General features: G+C 44.4%; 1 long non-coding RNA gene across 1 annotated transcript in view; it reads right to left on the reverse strand.

The window, feature by feature from the left end:
* The window catches only part of LOC144299571 (uncharacterized), a 694273-nt gene extending 686185 nt beyond the window's left edge, over positions 1-8088 (reverse strand). Inside the window, exon 1 of the long non-coding RNA XR_013366263.1 lies at positions 8008-8088. This is a non-coding gene — a long non-coding RNA (uncharacterized LOC144299571). The remainder of the gene's footprint in view (positions 1-8007) is intronic.
* Between the last annotated feature and the right edge of the window lie 13713 nt (positions 8089-21801).

Below are 21801 nucleotides of genomic sequence, written 5' to 3' on the forward strand. Positions count from 1 at the left end.
ATACATGACAAGCATTTTTATTTATAAGATGATATTTGCGTACACAGAACACTACCAGGCAGTCATACCTGAATTATTCTTGTCTGCTGCTTTCCTCCCACTTGTTCAGAACGCTCACCTTTCAGCAGCCTGAAATGTGTGTCCAGCATCGCCATAAACAAGCCTCAGAGCCCAGAAGCCCAACTTCCAGCCTTGTAACATCCCCCAGTATCACGCACTGACCCCACTAGGCCTCCAGGAGGTGAATCCGCTAGCACGCATGCCATCCAGAACATCACCTGGCCTCCAGGAGCCCCCCCTGGATGAACACACATACAGACAACATGCCTAGCACGACGACCACAGACTCAGGGAGGAGAACCTGTGCTTCCTGCTCTTTGTAGAACAGAAAGGAACGCAGCAGAGTTTGGAATCCAGGTGAAAATTAAATGTGCGAAAACAAGAAAAGCACGATTGTCAACATATTCTGTTTGGCAAAACCTTCTTTTCAGAAGAAAGCTATTTCAGTCTTACAAAAAAGGCACCCGCATACGTTGATAGGTTGAACCCAGTATTCCAGGTGACTTAAATGCGAAAAATAAGAATTTCTTCATGAAGAAAACAAAAAAAGAACAGTCACGTAATTAACTTCTAAAGATACAAAACACAGACTTGCAAGTTAGGGCAGTATGTTCTTTTTCTCATATAATAAATGCGAAACTGTATCAGAATAGAAGATCCTCAAAGTAAAACTGGGGCTGGCAATGAGCACAATCACATACTGTCTGATGTGACATTAGTCATGTCTACGGGGAGTTCACATAGTGGCTCGTGGTATTTAGGAAAGTCATCAAGAGCCCTAGAGCATAGGGCGCCAAAGCACCGTATCTGGACTCTTGATTCGAATTCCATCTCTTACTGGATGACTCTGGCCAGAGCTCTTCACTTTTGTGAGCATGCATTTTTTTAATCAATAAATTGGGAAAACAATAAGATTTACCTAACGAAGTTCTAAAGATAAGTGAGTTAGTAAATGTAAAATTCTTGAAATCATAACTGGCGTAAAATAAATTTCTACGTGATAATTTATTATTATTTTCGCTTATTTTTTAGTCTAAGTATAAATGTAAAAATATTACATTTTTTTAATTTCTGAAATGTTTTTGGCTACTTATCATGCTGAAAAATATGGCTTTCTTGAAGGGTATTTAATATAGAAGTTACTTACAATATTTATTAATATTAATTATATTAATTTTACAATACTGGAATGCTATAATTTAATATTAATTTTTATAATTTTATAATTATATTAATATTAATTTTACAAATACTGGAATGCCATAATTTTTAATCAGTTACAGTAAGTCTTCATTTACCAACTTTTTATTTATTAAATTTTCGCCCAGAGTAATTAGTGTTCTTTTCTAAGATGTATTTCTAAGCATATGGTCTTTTTTTTTTTTTCTCATTAGAAAGATGAGTAAACGTACTAATGCTCTCTGATCTCCACCATATTTGTTAGTTAATAATGCTCCTACCGAAGAATATGTTCACAGTGAACACAGACTCATTGCGTTTTTACCAAACTTAATCTGCTATTTTTGGAAACAGTATGTTTAGAAGTAGATTTGTAATTTCTTAGTACATGCCAAAAGTCATCAGTATGTCATGGCCAGATGGATTCTAAAGGCCAACAGAAAACCAATTCCTAGAGCTAAGTACACATGATATATTTTAGACTGTGAGGAGTTGGGTGACCATGGGCATTCTTTAAAAATCATTATTTGTGCGTGTGTATGTGTTGTACATATCTGCATAGGGTTATTATTTTTATACTCTGGATACCGAACTATAGAATCAACTTATATTGCCTCACCTTGTCACACACTGATCAACAAGAATATATATATTTGTACCTTAAAAATTTACCATGACATGTTTAATAAACCAGTATAATACTTTTTAGAGGAAACAGTATAACACCCCCAAAAATGGAGTTATTAGGTCTCCAGGTTTATTGCAAAGTCATAGTTAATATGTAATTTAGCTGTCATATAGTAATTAATGTTATTTTTTCAATTGTAATAATGTTTCAGGATTCAACACCTATAACGCTTTAAACTGTATGAAATATAATGCAAATAATGATATAAACTCAACTTTACACATACATTTTTGCACATAAAGACCCCTTTAATAATTTAAAATTTTGTTTCACATTTACAAACCCATTTAAGAGAACATAAAATGTTATGCAGATGCTAATTTCATACATATTAAATTACCTAAAACTTGTTCTGAATAATATGTATTGTGTTAATGTTACAGAATTATTTTTAAGACAGTAACACTGTTTTAATCAGAAATGTACAAAAATACAGTATTTCAAAAATACAGTAATTGGATTCCATTGATCCATCAAATGATTCAATCATAATATTGGTGAATACAAATAATTTTTACTCTTCTAAGTACATTGAAATCTATCAGAAACACAGTATAAATAATAATGTAAATAGCATTTGGCTTATGTGTTCTAGCAGAGAAAAATAAGAACTGAGACATTATGGATTTTTAACTCATACCTATTTGATTGTTAATTATCCTTTTAAAAATATTCTTAGAAGGAATTTTGAATCAAATCATTAGATTAATTAATAATTGATTTTTTTAATCTCTCAGAAAAGTCTGTCTTCAGTAGCAATGGGGAGAGAACTTCAAAATGAAAAGGGATAAACCTGTCAATCAGAGTAAGTTCAACAGGAAAATCCTAATGCATATGTATTCTGATATATGTTATATATGTATTTCTAAAATATATTACATACATAAGATTTTCTTGTTATTTGAAGCATGTAAGAAGAAAAAAAACAATATGAGAAAATAACTTTGAGATCCTTTTTTCACAGGATTCTCAAATATCTTAAGTCAAAATCGACAGATGTGCTTTCTTTCCCTTTCTTGCTTCATCCGTGAAAATAATTCATCATGAAGAGGTGGGGATTTACATAATTCACAAATAAAAACCGTAGGAAAGTTAGAAAACACCTACAGCCACAGAAGTCATTCCTAATGTTTTATTTATCTTTAAAACGGAAGTCCGCATTTCTGCTTCACCCTTTTCTACGCAGCTGTAGGATGCAGTCCACGGAAATCTCAGTATCCTTGCCTAAGTTGTAAGACGTTAAATGATGTCATTGACCAACCACAGCCCTTTTGCTCTGTAAGTAACCCAGGAGATGCAATTCTTAGAAGACAATTATGGTTTTAAGACTGAAGAATGAAGAATTTCCTTTCATCAGGAATCAAACTTGCACTTGTCATCCTATAGAGCAATTTCTCAAACACTAGCAAAAGAAGAAGTTGCAAGAGACAGGTGGGCAAACGTCCTCCCTGCACCCTCAAAGCCCAGGAGGACCGGCCCCAGGCACTAGGACCTCTCCCATGGCTTGTGTTTGTTCTCTCTTCCCCAGTTGGGTCTTCCAGTGTGATCCCACTCACAAATCTTGCCAATGGCCAACCCAAAAAGACAGGATCTAATATGTGGCCTACCTTTCTAATTTCCCTAGTCCCTGGATTCCATCTTCTGTTCCTACATTAGCGATAACGTCCTATTCTCCTTGTTCAAATCTCAGCTATGGACTCAATTCTCGTTGCTTGTTTGCACTGAAGTCTTTGGATAGGCTCTGACACGCCCGACATGAGATAACCCACAGGGGAGGCCTGCAGATCTCAACCAGGTTGTAGAGCCGGCCTCATATACCTGTGACTGGGGTCTGGGAAGCCTTACCTTGTAGGAATGGTTGTCTAAAGACCTGCAAACCCTCCCTGGAGACACGTGCTAGGATATGTTTTCTTCTCCTGGCCTTCTATTAAAATGCAAACGATCTGTTAAGGAATCCATTAAATCGCTGACATATTGTGGATTTTTTTTTTTTTTCTGGTAGCATAGAGGAATTTAAGGTAAACACATGTGGTGTACCATGTAGAAGAGGAGCCACTCTGATTTTAAGAACAGAACAAAGATAAGATATGTAACACTGCAGATGACTGGAAAAGTACGTACCTACTAAATGTGAAAATCACTTTAAGAGATAGTATCTTAAAAAAAAAAAGAGATAGTATCTTCTATAGCTATGAAGTGATTTATGTCAGAACACAGGGGAGGAGAATGGAAAAAAAATATAGGAGTCATGGCTTCTAGGTTTTCTTGGACAGAGATTGGGAAATCATTTTTTAAAAGGCCGTCCTTGGCAACAATGGGCACTCGGACCTAAAAAATAGTATGTTTACTAGGAAGATGCTGTCAGAAAATTTATCATTAGAGAAAAGCCCAAAGTTTCCTTTGGTATACTGGTAGCTAATGGTGGTTCAAGGGTAGAATTATGTAAAATATTATTCATCACAACAGTGCCACCATGTGGGCTACTCTCTCTTTCACCCCAGGGGGGAGGGGCTATGTCATAGAAAAAGAAGTTTCCAGAACCTCTATGTAAAAGTTCACATATTTTTAAACATAGAAATGGATCGTCTTTGCTTTCAGTGATGTCACCACTTTACCAAAAGTCTTTAAAATGTGGCAGGAATCCTGGAACGGGTGGCACTACATTTCTACCTCCATGCATCAGTTATAACATCTGTGATTTGGGTCTAATACGAAGCAAAATTGTGCCTTTCTTAGGTTAAGGTTATCCCGCTAGGATTAAAGTAAGTCTGTGATTTCCTTCCCAGCTTTTTCACGTCTTACAGCGTCATCAACCAAACATCCAAAGAGGCTGTTGGAGTTTCAACAAAAAACAAAAACAAAACAACTCCAAAATTAGCCTTTAGTTCACATGAGCCACATCTGTGCCATAAATCACTTGAGAGGTCCTATTTTATTAAAACATGGAAGCTGCATTTTAAAGAACTTTCAGCATGCACACAATTTCAAGTAGTAGTCAACCAACGTACGTATACAACTAAATAGTGTTTTGTTTTGTTTTTTTAAGAAAATAAGCAAATACAATATCCTCCTCCTTTATTCGAATGTGATGCCGTGCCTTTATGGTGCAAACGTTTAAGCAACAGAAAGCTCTAATCCCTTACTAATGTGAAAACATCTTCTGTACAAGCAACACTGTATACAACATACGATGAAGTGCAGAAATGAGAACCTAATAACAAAATATCAGTGAACACCACACATAATGAAGACCATGACAATGAATGACCAACTTGTTTTGGTTGGAAAGAATGGGGAAAATTAAGAATTTCATGGAAATGTCACTTGGAAAATAAGACCCCGATGAAATGACCAGTTTTTTTCATTGGGTTCAGGAGTTCATCAATCCTTTCCTCCACCTTTATGTCACTTCCGTGAAGTCTTTTTTATTCATGGGGAGAATAGCAAAAATTGATTGTAGGGATTTTTAAGTTTACTTTTTCTTTTTATTGTATCATGTAAGCTACTTGAAATACTTGCCGTGTTAGCAAAAAGGTAAATATGTAAATATATGAAATAAAAAGATTAACATTTTTAAAAATATCCTTCTTCTGGTAAGGAAGAGATGATCATGTTTACTTAACCAAACCATCAAGTACGTTTCTTAAAAAAAATAAAAATAAAAAAATAAAACATAAAATCTCAATCGAGAAGCATTTCTACCACCTGAGTGACACAGGCACATTAGTGCTTCCTGGTCTTAATCTCAAATGGCCACCATCCATCCTTTCAAATCTACAAACGATAAAAGTTTGATATTTGAGAAGAGCCATCTCCTAGCAGAACAGATGTGACAACAAAAATGACACAGGTAATGGAAAACAAGAAAAACTCAAGAAGATAAACATTAGAAAAAAAATTCAGATTAACATGATGCCTTCCCTAAAAAGCAAGTTCATTAACACTAAGCCTGTGTTTTTCACAGAATAATTCTTGAGCTAGAGAATTGGAATCACCCATGGCGTTAAACATGCAGCTAATTGGATCCTCTTGAACAAATTTCTCATGTGTCTGGGGTCATAAATCTCCATTTTTATGCATTCTTAGGCACTAAAATTGGACAAAAACTGTCTTCCACCCTAAGACTAAGGGGTTTATTTGGGCAAAGGAGGGCTGTTTAGTTTCCTGGGATTCCCAATCCTTTTTAAAGCATTTATCAAGCAAGGAGTCTGACCTTTGAGATAACCTGCTGGTGCAGATCTAAGATAAGGTTGATTCCTGCTGATAACCGGACCCCTCTACACACACACACACACACACACACACACACACACACACCCTCAGATTTCAGCTTTATTCCACCCCATCTGCCCTGCCCCAATTCTACTTAAGTGCGACCCATACTCCTAGCTTAGTCTGTCTCCCACTCCCACGGTATTGGGGTCTCCCCTCACGCCCCCCCTACACACCTGGCTCAGCAGGGAGCTTGCTGAGCACCTGACAACTGCACACAGTTTACTGCTGGGGGTTTAACAAGTTCAGTTCAGGGCAACCCCAGCTCAGTGCTGCCATGGGAGAAGGAACACGTGAGGGACGGAGCTTATTTCACAGAAGAGATTTAGGTTCAGATCGGGAGGCACCAGTGCAGAGGAGCAGAGGAGGAGGAAAGGAAGCGCAGAGGAAGACGCTCCAGATTCCACTAGTTGCAGCTTCCCTGAAGGATTCCTGGTAGTGGAGAGGCAGCCCTGTGGCCTGGGGCTGGGTCCTGGACCTGGTCTCTCTCTGCAGGACAGACATCCTGGCATCTACAGCACCCGTGTGTCAGGAACTAAACGAACCCATGCAACAGCCCTCTATTCCCACAAACCAGGGCAGAAATGAGATGGAACAGCAGTCTTCCTACAGATAGGGCATTGCAAGCTGGGAAAGCTCACTGTTCATTTAGTTCCCTGATTACCATATGCAGCTATGAAATCCCACTGATTCTCAGTAAAGTTAACTTACCTCTCCGCTTTCCTCTATGCATCCCATACCTACATTTTGATACTGATTTTTTTTTTTAATTTCCCCCCACAGTCCAAAAATATTGCTTGGCAAAAAAAAAAAAAAAATCAAGGGCTGTTTCTACCATCTCCTGCAATTTCTGTCATTACTGAACATGCAACCAGAGGGATCAATTACACACACCACATCCCAAATCTTACCATGCTGAACTGTGCACCCCAGATACTGCATGCATCAGTCTTACCCCCAAAATTACCTCTTTTAACTGAAAAAAAAAAAACAAAAACAAAAACAAGATGAGGTATTTAAATAAAAAACTTCAGGCAAGGCTGGCAACAGCCAAGTCTCATCATTCCTGCAGACTGTAAAAGTGTTCCGTTCCCTTTTACCTCCCCGGGGCTTTGTTACGGGGGGCAGCACCTGGGAGAGGGAGCTGGGGAAGGATGGAGGCAAGGAGGGAGGCAAGGGGGGGAGGCAGGCAGGCAGGCAGGCAACCTGGCCACAACGCCCTTGACACCCGGCACTTTAAGAACAGGAGAGCCCCCTCCCCAGTTTACAGCTGCTACAGCAAGCCAAGCCTCCGTGCTTTATATCTGGACATTACGGGAACTTGCATGGGGTAAACTTTTCTTTTTTGGGGGGGCGGGGGGAAATGAAGGTGATTTCCGAGCTGGATTGCAGTTGTACACGACACTGGCATTTCTTTCCCATGATTCTTGCCCACAGGAAACACATCCTTTAAGAAACTGAATAAAATCGAGTTGGACCTTCTCACAACCTGCAAGCTACCAACTTCCCGGGGACCCCCCCTCAACCGCCCCGCCAGCAGCTCCAAAGGCCAGCTGCGGGGCACGGAGGCGGGGAGCGGCGGAGGGCCATCCGCCCTGGGAGCGCGCTGAACCGGCGCCCCGGCCCCGGCCCCAGCCCCAGCCCCAGCCCCGGCCCCGGCCCCAGCCCCAGCCCCAGCCCCAGCCCCAGCCCGAGCGGGAGGGACAGGGCGCGGCAGGAGGGGCGCGCGGGCAGCCCGGGTCCCGCAAAGCCGGCGCCCCGTGCAGCCCACCTGCGCGCAGGGCGCCCGGTCCCAGCCCCTCGCCTACCTCCGGGCTCCACCGCCGCCGCCGGCTTCCTCCCGTGGCTCCTCCGCAGCCGCGGACGCGCGGACCCCGAACGGCGGGAGCCCGGGTCCCGCAGGGCGCCCGAGCCCAGCGCTCGCCGCGGGCGGCCCCAGGACGAGGCGGGGATGCGACCGGGGCGCACCCGGAGGGTCCCCGGAAGGCTCGGGCGCGCGTCCCAGCCGCAGGCAGCGGCTCCTGCGCCGGCACGAGGGTCACCGAGGGGCCCGGCGGCAGCTCCCTCCTCCGCCGCTCCCGGAGGCCCGGCCGAGACCGCGCGGGGGAGGCGAGCCGGGGATGCGACGCGCTGCTTTTTCCGGTAAAAGGAAGGGAAAACTTTGATGTTGGAGCCGCACGCGGGGCACGGCGGGCAGCGGAACAAGTTGCAGGTGCCGCGGGGAGGGCAGCTCCCGGGGGGAAGGGCGGCCGTCCCCGCAGCCGCGGGGGGCGGGGGGATGCTCAGGCTCCCGGAGCGATGCCCGAGCGCGCCTGGTCCGCGGTGGCCCCGGAGTCCCCGGAAAAGCGCCGCGTCTCCCGGGATGCGCGCAGCCCCCGCGCCTCCCTCCCTCCCTCCCTCCCGCTGGAGAGCGAGCCTGGCGGGGGCCGGGCGCCAGGAAGCCTGCGCGCGGGGAGCGCGGGGAGCGCGGGGAGGGAGGGGAGGGGGGGGCCAGCCTCGCGCGCCTCCCTCCGCGCCGAGTAACTGCTCCGAAGTGCGCGGCTGCTGCGCGGGGCCGGGCCGAGCGGGGGCCGCCGGGGAGGGCGCGCGGGGCGCGGGCTGCGCGCGCCGGGAGAGGGGCCGCCCGCCTCCGGGGCCGAGCGCGGCGCAGGTCGGCCCCTGAGCCCCGCGTCCGAGTCGGGGCGCCGCCGGCCCCGTGCTGGGGGCGCGCTCGGCGAGCAGGACGCGGCCGCGCTGCGTGGACCGGGGGGCCGGGCGCCCCGAGCTCGCTCTTCAGCGCAGCCTCGCTGCCGCGCCGCCGGCCTCGGAGGCCTCATTCCCCGTCATTCTGCAAAGTTAGTTGGGATCCACGGGGCGCGGGGAGGGCGGGGGGAGGACACGCTCCCGTCTGGAACCCCCAATCCGGATCGTGCCAAACCCTCCCCTGGCCGGACCCGCGGCCTCCCGCTCGGAGCGCGGGGAGATGAAGCCCCGGGAAGCGTCCCCAGGGTGCTGGCGGCCAGTCTCAGACGCTGCTCTCGCGCGCACCCCCCCGGGAGCCCCCGGGCCTTTGCACGAGCAGCATCTCCCAGGGCCCCGCGTTAGCACAGGCGGCGAGCTGCAGGGTTTGCGTTCCTCCCAGGCCGGTGGCGAGGAATTCGTTCAGACTCGCAGAGGAGGGCAGAGGGAGTTCGTGCTCGCTCCTGGGTGAAGACGCGCGGGTCCCTGCCCCGCGGGCGCTCCCACGGGCGCCGCGGCACTCAGACGTCGGCGGCGTGTTTGCAAGTAAGGAGGAAGATGCAGCGGAGGTGGAGACAGGATTCCGAAAACGGGGGGTGGGGGGGTGGGGGTGGCCCTTCCGCGGCCCCTTCTGCACGCTCCTTCCCGACCAGGACACGCAAAGGGAGCACTTCGGGGCGGTCCCGGCCCTGCGCGGGGCACCCGGACACCTGCAGGTGCAGCGCAGTGAGGAACGGGGAGCAGCACGGGGTCCCCCCGGGAAAGGGGAGCCCGCGGCTGTGCAGGGCCAGGACCCCCGCGCCCCCAGCCGGGAGCGGCCTCGGCCTCCCCAGGGCCCCCTCGGCGGGACCACGGAGGCGGAAAACGCAAACTCGGCGGGAGAGCGGCAGCTCGCGGTCCGCTCCGGTTGCGCGCGGCGGGCCTCCCTCTAGCGGCCGCGCCCGGGAATCGCGCGGGGGGCGGGGGGCCGTGCGCGCCTGTGTGCGCGCCCGTGAGCGCGAGCGTGTGTGCGTGCCCGGGAGCGAGCGGGACGGGGTCCCCGGGAGCGCTCCTCCTGCCGGCGGCCGCCGTGCGCTCGCGGGGTCCGAGCCGAGCTGCTGCGGCGCGTCACCCCCAGGCGCTGCCAACTTCGCCAACTGGCCTCAGCGCCCGCGTGTGCTCCCGGGGGGCGGGGGGGCGCACGGCGGGGCGGGGGGGGGGGGCGGGAGAACCTCAGTAACGCACACAACTCATTTTATTCCTGCAAATAAACAGGCTCCGCGTGCACATTCCCAGGCAGTCCGTGTTGCGTCGACCCCTACGCCGTGCGCTCCCGCCGCGGGGCTCGGTCTTCCCAACGTCGCCCTCCCTCCGGCTGCTTCTGGGGCGCGGGAGGGGCTGGTCACGGAGCCGGGAAGTGCCCGCAGCCCGGCTGTCCCCAGGGTCCTCTCCACGGTCTGCGGGCCGGCCGCGCGTCCGGTGACCTCAGGCGTCGCCGCGGTGCCGGGACGGGCGAGCATCGCCGGGCTCCAGGCTCATTCCCGACGCAGAGTCAGGGCGCGGGCAGGGGAGGACGGGGGCACCCCCGGGTGGGGACGCCGCCCGCGCAGCCTGAGCAACGGGGAAGGCACCCCGACTCCGGGGGGACCGGCGCCCTCCGCAAGGTGGACGGAGAAGGCGCCCCAGGCCGAGCGGACCCCGCGCGCGCCCGCTGAGCCGCGCGCCCAGTGCCCGCGGCGGCCTCCGCGCACCGCCTCCCGGGAGCGAGACCAGCGCGGCCTGCGCGGGAGGACAGGGCTGGGGCCGTGGGCAGGCGCACCGAGCTCCTCCCGCGGGCGAGAGAGGGCGCCAGGCGAGCGGGGCTCCGGGGAGGGCGCGCCCGAGGGCACCGGGGACGGAGGCCACCGGGTCAGCGGGGGCCCCGGGGAGGGCGCGCTCGGTCAGCGGGGGCTCCGGGGAGGGCGCGCCCGAAAGCACCGGGGAGGGAGGCCACCCGGTCAGCGGGTCCCCGGGGAGGGCGCACCCGTTCAGCGGGGGCCCCGGGGAGGGCGCGCCCGAGAGCACCGGGGAGGGAGGCCACCCGGTCAGGGGGGCCCCGGGGAGGGCGCGCCCGAGAGCACCGGGGAGGGAGGCCACCCTGGGTCAGCGGGGTCCCCGGGGAGGGTGCACCCGGTCAGCGGGGTGCCCGGGGAGGGCGCATCACGGGAGGGCACCCACACTGTCGGGGATAAGCCGGGGAACTGTGGCCAGGGCGCCCCCCACCCCGCAGGCCCCAGCGGCTGGCTCAGAGGAGGAGCACCTGGTGAACCCCGAGCTGGCACACCCTGGTGTGCGGTGCGTCCTCCTGAATTCCCCTCCAGGGGGGCCCCTGGGGGTCCCTGTGAGCTTCTGCGCTCCTGCTAGTTCCTTTGAATGGGACCCGGCTTCACCTGCACCCCAGCCCTGGTAGCAGGAGACCTTAGGAGGGTGGAGCAGACAGGGGGCACTAATTTGTCAAGTGGGACTATAGTTTCCAAAAGTGCAAACTTCTTGAATATGCCCCAACTTTTTCTGAATGTGCTTGTCATCCTAGCAAAGCTGCCCTCACTGCCTTTTTGTTTCTCAGATTTGACAAGTCACAGACACGGATTTGTGGCCTCAGAATTGTTTCTGCTTCTGTAAGCTCATCAACGCTTTCTATTTATTTATTTTTGTCCTAAAATAGTGAAAACATCTTGGTGGGATACAGAGAAAAGTTACATATTAATATAACCTAATTAGATTAAATTGGCATAATAGTAAGCAATATTGAGTTTCCACTTATGGTAGCCTACTTTTGTGAAAATTTGTATTTTTTTAAGATTTTATTTATTTATTCGTGAGAGACACACAGAGAAGAGAGAGAGGCACAGGCACAGGCAGAGGGAGCCCGACGTGGGACTCGATTCCGGGTCTCCAGGATCATGCCCTGCCTGGGCTGAAGGCGGCGCTAAACCGCTGAGCCACAGAGGCTGCCCTTCTTTTGTGAAAATTAAAAAAAAAAAAAAAAAAAAAAAAATCATTTCCTTAGCTTTAGGAAGAGCTCACCTGTAACATTAAAACGGAAATACTATTTTTAAAATACCATTCAGTTAAAAGTACATTTTGTGTGTATTGACATTCTTATAGATTGAATTATAACTTAGTGATCCAGATCAAAACTTCTAAAAATAAATCTCAGAAGATCATTGGAGAGATGGCAAGGAATCTGGTATTTTTAAGTATAGTAAAAAACACATTCCATAAAATTTACCATCTTAATCGCTTTTAAGCGTGCAGTTGAGTTGAGAAGTACTAAGTTATATGTATATAAACAGGTCACCAGCACTTTTCCATCTTGCAAAACCAAAAGTCTGTACCCATTAAGCAATTTCCTTTCTCCCAGCCTCTCTCTCCTCTTTTTTTTTTTTTGGGGGGGGGGGCGTCGGAAAGGTCATCATCTGCAAGCAGGGAAGATGGTTCTCACTGCTCCCCAAGCCAGCTGGCCCCCCTGCATCTTGGGTGTCTCAAGCCTCAGTTTTGTGTAACAGGTTTCTGGTGTTTAAGCCACTCAGCCTATGGTATTTTGTTGTGGCAGCCTGAGCAGACGAATACATATGCTGATTCTATTTTTGTTTTTTTATTAGGAACCACCATACTGTTTTCTTTTTTCTTTTCTTTTTTTTTAATGATAAATTTATTTTTTATTGGTGTTCAATTTGCCAACATACAGAATAACACCCAGTGCTCATCCCGTCTGGTGCCCCAGCAGCTGGTACCATTTTACATTCCCACCAGCAGGGCACAAGGGCTCTGATTTCTCCATATCCTCCCCATCCCTTCTTAGTTTCTGTTGTATTGATAATAGCCATTGTATAGGGTGTGGGGTAATATCTCATCGTGACTTTGACTTGCCCTTCTCTAATGGTGAATGTTTTGGGGCATCTTTCCATATACTCATAAATGAACAGATAAATGCCTGTTCAAGTCTTTTGCCCATTTTAAAATCTGGTTGGTTGTTTTTTGTTGTTGTTGAGTTGTTGGAGTTCTCTATATATTCTAGATCAAACCCTTATCAGGTATATGATTTGCAAAAATTCTTCCCATTCCAGAGGTTTCCCTTTCACTCTCTTTATTGTGTCTTTTGATATATAAAAGAATTTTTAAGTTTGACGTGCGTGTACCTTTATATCAAACTACATCTTGTCTCAATAGCTTTCATATTTTGGAAATTCACATGTAACCACTGAAACCCTCCTTAAAATGTGAACTTTGCTGATAAGTCATGAGTTCTTCGTTCTCCATAAATATATGAAAATTATCCTCTTAAGCTGTTCTATATTTTATTTTATTTTATTTTACTTTATTTATTTATTTATTTATTGCTGTTCTATATTTTAAAACTGTATTTGGTTGTGGCTTATTTTACTTATTACTGAACCGTCAATGGTAATGATCTCATACTTTTTAAAATGTTTTGAAAGTTTAATGTATTTCACATGTTAAGGAAGAAGTAATATATTTGTATAATGAGAGATCTGATTGTTTTTAAAGTTACTGTAAAAATATTCTATATATAAGTGAAATATTTGTATTTATTTATTTTTACTGTAATGAAAACTTCAACTAATTCATCCTTTCTTTAAAAAAGGAATGGTCCATTTGATAAATATATAATGATTACAGTTAATGTGTGTTGAATTATAGGCCTAGTTATGCTTCCAGTAGATCATTCGTTTGCATTCTTATCTGCACTGCATGCATATATAAGGTTCATATTTTAACACTTTTAATCCACGTAGAACTAAGATGTTCTTAACTGGACAACCTTGTGCTCCCTCTCTAAAGTAATTCTTGCAATCACCAACTTTATATTTTGTTTCAAAATTAGATAATCTGAACACATGAATCATAATAGAAGTACACACGTGTATTTGACACAACTGAATTATAAAAGATACATAAAAATTTGCTTATCCATTAATTTAAGCCCTAAAGTCTTATGTAATTCTAGGAGGAATTAATATGAATTCAATTCATATTAAATATAAAACCGTTTAATTTACTAGTTTCTAGGGATCCCTGGGTGGCGCAGCGGTTTGGCGCCTGCCTTTGGCCCAGGGCGTGATCCTGGAGACCTGGGATCGAATCCCGTATCGGGCTCCCGGTGCATGGAGCCTGCTTCTCCCTCTGCCTATGTCTCTGCCTCTCTCTCTCTCTCTCTCTCTCTGTGACTATCATACATAAATAAAAATTTTAAAAAAAAAATTTACTAGTTTCTATTTAGGAGATCCAACTGAGTTTTGATTGAAGTATTAAACTATATTTATAGGTTTATGTGTTTAAAATAAGTTTGGATTACATCTTGTTTGAGACTTTGCATTCCAGAATTTTAAAAAATACAGAGATCTTTGCTTATACATTAACCTATGTGTTTAGTCTCCTAATTAATGTCAGGTTTTTCAGGAACATCTTTAGACTGTGAACAGCACAGTCTGACTCTTCTGGTGAGAAATGAAACAGGAAGGTCTATGAGCCGCCAGTTTGTTGTAAATGGCACTTTTAAAATTCTTCTGTAGGAATTCACATGTTATCTTTCTTTTTTTCCCTGGTTAGAGATGCAACCTGTTTTCTTTTTGGACAGCCATCATGGATTTACTATCTCCAGCAAAGCCCAGAATATTCTTAGAGAAACCAAAATGTTATGCCAACTGAAATAGATGCCATTACTAGAGCTAAATATAATCAAGAGGAATCATTATTGCAAATCATATTGACAGCAATAGCCATCTTAGAGATGATTAAAAAGATATTGAATAAAACACTAGATGTAGAGACTGTTTTCAATAAGTATAATGTGCAAATGGAACATTACAAGAAAGTTACCTTCGGACACACATTGCATACCTAGGAGAGCTCCTTCAGTAGCAGTGAGGTCTATTAAACTCAAGGGAAAATAATTTATTATTTATCAACAAATGTCTCATAACAAAATCTGCTACCTCTTCTTTATAGCTACTGGATAAAATTATGTTTAGTTCAATAAAACAGTCCTCGCTCCATATGTGCAGCCATTTTCCTATTTGTTATTGTCGTAACATCCCAACATTATGTATCCTGTGGTTGTTTTTACATATAGATTATGTGGACGGGGTGTAATTTTTTAAAATTACTGTTGCAGTCCAGCTTCTACCCAGGACTGATAAAATCACTTTAGGAAGAGCCACTGGGAAAATCAAACTTAGGATTTTCTCAGGTGCTTGAGAAGCAAACTACCTTTGATTCTACTTTAAAAATTCATATGGGGTTTTAGCCAAATAACCAAGGTCATTAGGAGAAAAAAAGACTTAAAAATTGAAGAGACAGGGGATCCCTGGGTGGCGCAGCGGTTTGGCGCCTGCCTTTGGCCCAGGGCACGATCCTGGAGACCCGGGATCGAATCCCACATCAGGCTCCCGGTGCATGGAGCCTGCTTCTCCCTCTGCCTGTGTCTCTGCCTCTCTCTCTCTCTCTGTGACTATCATAAATAAATAAAAAAAAATTTTTTTAAAAAAATTGAAGAGACAATAATAACCTAAATAAACCTATCTTACGGAAGCCATATTTCAAATACACAATAGATGGTAAATTTGGTCAATAATTCTAGCATTAAGTTTTACAAGGAAAGAACTGTTTTTCTCCTTTCTCTTCTCCTTTTGCCTAAAAATATTGTCCTATAGAATTCAATGAGAGCAGGACACCTGGGTGGCTCAGTGGTTAAGTGTCCGCCTTCAGCTCAGGGTGTGATCCTGAAGTCCCGGGATCGAGTCCCACATCGGGCTCCCGATGGAACCTGCTTCCCCCTCTGCCTTTGTCTCTGTCTCTGTCTCTCTCTCTCTGTGTCTCTCATGAATAAATAAATAAAATCTTTTTTTTTTAAAGAATTCAATGAGAGCAAGCCATTAGAAATCAGACACAATACATGTGTTCACAAGTAAATTCATTTTAAATATTTCTTGGCTGTTTAAAATATGTATTTCCTATAAATCTCATCTCTTACAATAATTTTTAAAAAGTACCTTGACAAACCGAATATGTTCTTGAATACTTGAGCAGCTTGTGTTAAATTTTTTTTTCTGCCGCCTTCAGTGACTGTCACAGAAAACAGATGCAAATAGCATCTGCTTCCATGACAGATGCCAAGGTGGTGTTGGCATCCTCGAGATGTCCACAGGGTCTGTCTGGGCAGTGATTACATTCTGTGGGCTCATCCATGCTATTAACTCTGCAGTAACAGAAATACTGTTAAATAATCTAATGATTTTATGATGATCAGTTTTTCTACTGTACTAAACTGCAAAAACGACGTTGATGACAAACTTCTCCAAATGATATTGAAGCATTTCCCAAGTACCTTGACACTGACTATAGCTAATTAGCAAATAATAAAAATTCAGGAGGAATAGATAAAAACATGCATACTTTAAAGGATTCCTTCCTTCTTTCCTTCCTTTCTCTTTCTTTCATTCTTTTCTTTCTTTCTCTTTCTTTCTTTCTTTCTTTCTTTCTTTCTTTCTTTCTTTCTCTTTCTTTCTTTCTCTTTCTTTCTTTCTTTCTTTCTTTTTCTTTCTCTTTCTTTCTTTCTTTCTTTCTTTCTTTCTTTTCTTTCTTTCTTTCTTTTTCCATGAAGTTTATGGTAATTTGTCACAGAAGCAATAGGAAGGCACTACAGTGATCCAAGTCTCTCTGTGTTAGGGCTCTCACTATTAATGTCTACACATTTTAGCCAATGACCATCTTTTTGGTGAGAGAAGGATAGTTATCTATAAAGACCAGATAAATTATTTGCAGATAAAAGAATCAAGGGGAGGTTTGAGACTGATTCTATTTCTCCCACCCTAATGCACACACATACATTTTGCAGAGGATATAGGTCAAGAGTGGATTATACATATCCTTTGTGGTCACTGCACATAGAAAAATCGCCTTTAATAAAATCAAATGGGTTATTCAGTCATTTATCTACTTATTTAGTTATAAAACTGTCTTGTTCTAAAACAATACATATTCAAGCACAAAAACCTAGCAAGCAAAACAAACTTTCAAAGTCAGGGAGAGATCAAGGGGAAATAAAAATTTAACATTAAGGAGTCTGTGGTGAAGTTAGTAAGTAAAGTGCATAAATCATTAAAAAAATAATTACAGATTTTAAAAGGGGACGGGCTCTCTTTCTTATAAGAATCATACCTTAGATATAGGGACAATAAAATGTTAAAAATCAATAAATAAGTTATATTCTTATCAAGACATAGAAAATCTTAAGAGACCACTACACCAAACCTAGCAAAGGGGGAAAAGCTAGATGGGCTGCCAATTCATAGTTTCAGGGCCCCCATCAGAAGTATGATGATGCAATAGGTCAGAAAAAAAAAAAAAAAACAACTAAATTCCAAAAAAGGATGGGCACGTCTTGAGAGAAATGAGTTCCACATGTGACACGAGATTAGGAAAGGGGAATAGATGGTAGACAAGAGTGAAAAGGGACACCTTAAATTTTAGCACATTTTTAAAAAGATTTCATTTATTTGAGAGAGGGAAAAAGAGAGAGCATGAGCAGGGGGAGGAGAGGGAGAAGCAGACTCCCTGCTGAGCAGGGAGCCCAACCCGGGACTCAATCTCAGAACCCTGAGATCATGACCAAACCGAAGGCAGACACTTCACCAGTGAGCCACCCAGGCACCCCCATTTTAGTACATTTTTAATGTGACACATGAGTGATCCTGTAGGATCAGAATCCAGAGAAGCCCAGCATATCTGATGTGAATGCACTTGCCAATTCCTTCTCAAATGCCATTTATAAGTGCACAAGAGTGGTGTGATAAAGGCTGGGAGAAGAACAGAACACCTGAGACATATATTCTCACAGATAGAGGGTTGTGTTTGTCCCTTTGGGCTGTTATAACAAAATATGGCAGGGCGTCTGGCTTATAATGACAAGAATAAATATTCCTTCAGTTCCAGAGGCTGGAAGTCCAGGATCCATGTGCCAGTGCAGTTGAGTGAGGTCACAGGCTTTTCATTACCTCTCATGCGGAATATGGGAGATCCCTCTGTAGGGTCTCTACAGTGATGAATGCTTCATCAAGAGGGCTCAGGCCTCAGGACCTCATCACATACCAAAGTCCACACCTCCTATTAAAACCACTTTGGACATTGGATTTTTAACATATGAACTTTGGAGGGACACAAGCATTAAGACCATAGCAATGGTCTTAAGAAGCTTAAGATAATGGTGCCCTACAGTTGGGTAATGGTGCCCTACAGGTTGGGGTTAGGACAGGAAAGTGAGCTAAATACCAAGTAAGAGCTCAAGGGCTTCACCAAGTCAATGGTGGTATACTCGCTACAGACCTTCATCCTAATGTCCGGGACCAAGTCATCAAATTGGAGAGAAATTCTTCCCCTAACTACAGAAATAAGGGGGCTTCTTCACCTAGAGAAAAAAGAGACCCCTCCCAACATCTGGGCTAAGAGTAGAGATAAAACTCTGACATCTCCCTGATGATCAGATACCAAATGTTACCAGAGTTTGGTCTACCCTTGAGTCAGCTGAATGGAGATTAACAAAAGCTGCAATGAAGCCTAGATCTAGCTGAATGGCACATATGAGGGACTCAGCCCAATCCAAACCCTGGTGGCCTGACAGGACTAAGTGCATGCCATTCAGTCTACAAGCATTATTTACAGTACTTTCTGCTTTTTATACATATCCAGGATATGCGAGGTATAATGTATTAGGAAAAAATAAGAACATATACAACCCAGAGGAAAAAATAGTCAATAGAAGCAGATTCATAAAATACCCAGCTATAGGATTACTACACAAGGACTTTACAATAGCTATTATAAATATGTAGTAAGGACTAGTATGTCAAAATGTGTGAAATCTGAGGAATTTTCTGGAATGTTGGAAACTAAAAAAAAAAAAAAAAAACCCACAACCCATTGGACATTCTAGAGCTAAAATATAAAATATGAAAAACGGGTATAGCAATGAACTGGAGTTAGCTGCGAAAATCAGGGTGTCTTGACTACTAGTCCACGAAAATGAACAGACCAGAAGCACAGAGAGGAAAAAAAAAAATAAAAAAACGAAAATTGTGTCTGAGACATATGGAACAATATCAAAATGAAAAACAGAATTCCAATTATGTATCAGAAGGAATAAAGGTAGTGAGTAGACAGGAGACATATGAGATAATGCGTATGAATTTTCCAAGATTGATGAAGCTCAGCAATCTCCAAGTAGCATAAATGCAAAGAAAACCACACTGAGATATATCACAGTCAGGCGGCTGACAGACAAAGATAGAGGAAAACAGCAATAGCAGGAACCCTCGTGTCCTGTTGGTGGAAATGCAAACCTATGCAGCCGCTGTGGAAAACTGGAGGTTCTGCAAAAAAATAAATAAATAAATAAAATAAAATAAAATAAAATAAAATAAAATAAAATAAAATAAAATAAAATAAAATAAAAATAGAAATACCATGTGATCCAGTAAGTCCACTACTGGCTGTTTACCCAAAGAAAATGAAAACACCAATTTGAAAAGTATGTTCACGCCTCTGTTCATTGCAGCATTATTCAGTCGCTCTTAAAATATTTGTTGATATATTCTGTACCCCTGCCCTCCTCATTCATCTCCCAGTCTTGTTGCAACCAAGGAAAGACGCTTCTCAGCCACCTGTGCAGGCACAAAATCCGGTGAAGAGGAACAGACAAGGAATGCAATTTTCTTAGTGCAGTGAGCTATCCTGCGACGTTATAACATATTCAATATTTAAAGACCTGCAACTCAGAACGAGTAAGATAAATAGAAGTGCGGTGATTTAAGTGCAAATTAAGCTCTCGGAAGTTTAAAAATATAGGCTTTGTATGTAATTAATGAAGCGATGAGAGTGTAAATATTATGTAGTAATTAGATTCGTCAGTGGTAGAACTGAGGTAACTGGTGATTTATTTTCCTATGTCAGGAGCAAATTTCAAAATAAATATAATAAACAGCAATTACTGTTTTGTGATTATAAATAAAGTCATATATTTAAGATTTGAAGCCTCACTTACCATTCTTAAAAAGTCATTTCAAACCCTGAATCTCTCAGGAGTACTTTAGTCTGAATTATTACAACTCTCCAGTTTAAGAGCATTTCCCATTTATTTCGGGTTGAAGTTATCCCAGTACCATATTTTCAGGGGCAACCACTTTTGTGTTTTGTAAAATGTAAGTGCAGATGCTATTTACTAATCGCTAAGTCTGCGAAATATGATTTTGACGAAACAAGGCATATTATGATTACGTGACCAAAAAAAGGGTGAATTCCTTTTAAAATTATAATAAATCATTCAAATTTCCCTTACCACCAAAACGAAAAGTACAATTCATGTGCTTTTTCAAATGAATGATCGGTTGCTAATTAAAAGAAATAAGAGGAATCTTACTTTCAATTAGAAGCTGGGGATTTTCAGCTTTTCTTCTTGTCCTATTGGGAACTGAATATGGACAGATTTACACTAACAAACACAGAGATCCTTAGTTCTGTTTTCTCTGCCTAATCACCTCCACGCATGCTGTCCCCAAAAGCACACGCAGCCTCTCGCTGGGAGTGTCCAACACATTCTCCATCACCTGCGCTCCCCATCTCCTCTTCCAAAACCACCCCCCCCACCTCCCTTCTTGCCTCTGATGGCTTACCTCCTCGTCTTCCAGGCATCCTCTGAGGTTGGCTTTCCCATGCAGGATAAATTAGCTGCCTTTCGTGGGCATGCCCACTATGTCCTGGAGTCCTCTTCTAGCACTTTCTGCACTCTCCAACGCACACGTATTGTACCTGGTGTATCAGCATGTCTGACCCAATACAGAGTATGATCTGTGGCGGGAGAATCAGGATGAGAAGGGTAAACCCATAGTAAGCATTGAGGTTTGGTTTAGACTACCAGCTGTTTCTGAATTATCTGGCATCGTGTGCGTGCTGAGCATCCAATGTACATTAATGGAATGTATGAATAGCTAAACCTATAATATCCAAAATATGGACCTTTAGTTTGCTTCTTGTAAATTAGCTTCCCTGTTTTGCATGATAGCTCTCTCATAGATTGTGAAATAGTCCCTGTTTTCATTTTTTAGTTTTCTCAGATTTTCTTAGGTCCTTAGTATTTGAGAGAACCCAAAGGGAACTATGGATCCTACTTTTAGAAAATGTATATATGTATTTTTGCAAAATGTATGGAAATCCTGAGATTCTGGCTCTAATCATTCTTGGCGAGTAACAGCATCAGTCCTTTATCATTTATTCACCTTCAAAGAGTCACCTATATCATTTAGAACTTGAAATGAAGTGATCGTGGCAGTAAAGGATTGGCAGTGAACAGGGGAAGACATAAAAAGCATCTGGTGATCCGATTAAAGGAGAGCCTGAAGTGTGGTTGCAAAGTTGTCATAGTCAGAAGATCATGGGTTTAGTCAGTTATAAAGGAAATCTTTCCTGGTCATGTCAGTAGAACTGGAGCTCTCTCTTCGATTAGCCATGCCCACGCTTTCTCTTAAATAGAAAATGAAATGTTGAGTCTCAAAAGCAGTTGTGCTCATGATCAGTTGCCATATAACAAATCGCACCAAAAGTGGAGGGGCTTCAGGACAACCACCATAGAACAAAAGGCTGATCCTCCCAGGGGTGTGGAGGACACCCTCTTGCTGCACGGCCCTCAGCGGGAGGAAGGTCCCCTCACTCCGGGGAAGACCAGCCTCTGTTCCTTTCAGCCTGGCCTGACTGCATGGGACGTGTCCACACGAGGGAAAGTAAACAGCTGCAAGAAATATGCACCCCGTATTTATAAATGGGTATATATCATATTTTAATAGCTTTATTTT

The sequence above is a fragment of the Canis aureus genome, chromosome 27 (assembly GCF_053574225.1).
Source record: "Canis aureus isolate CA01 chromosome 27, VMU_Caureus_v.1.0, whole genome shotgun sequence".
NCBI classification, from domain to species: domain Eukaryota; kingdom Metazoa; phylum Chordata; class Mammalia; order Carnivora; family Canidae; genus Canis; species Canis aureus.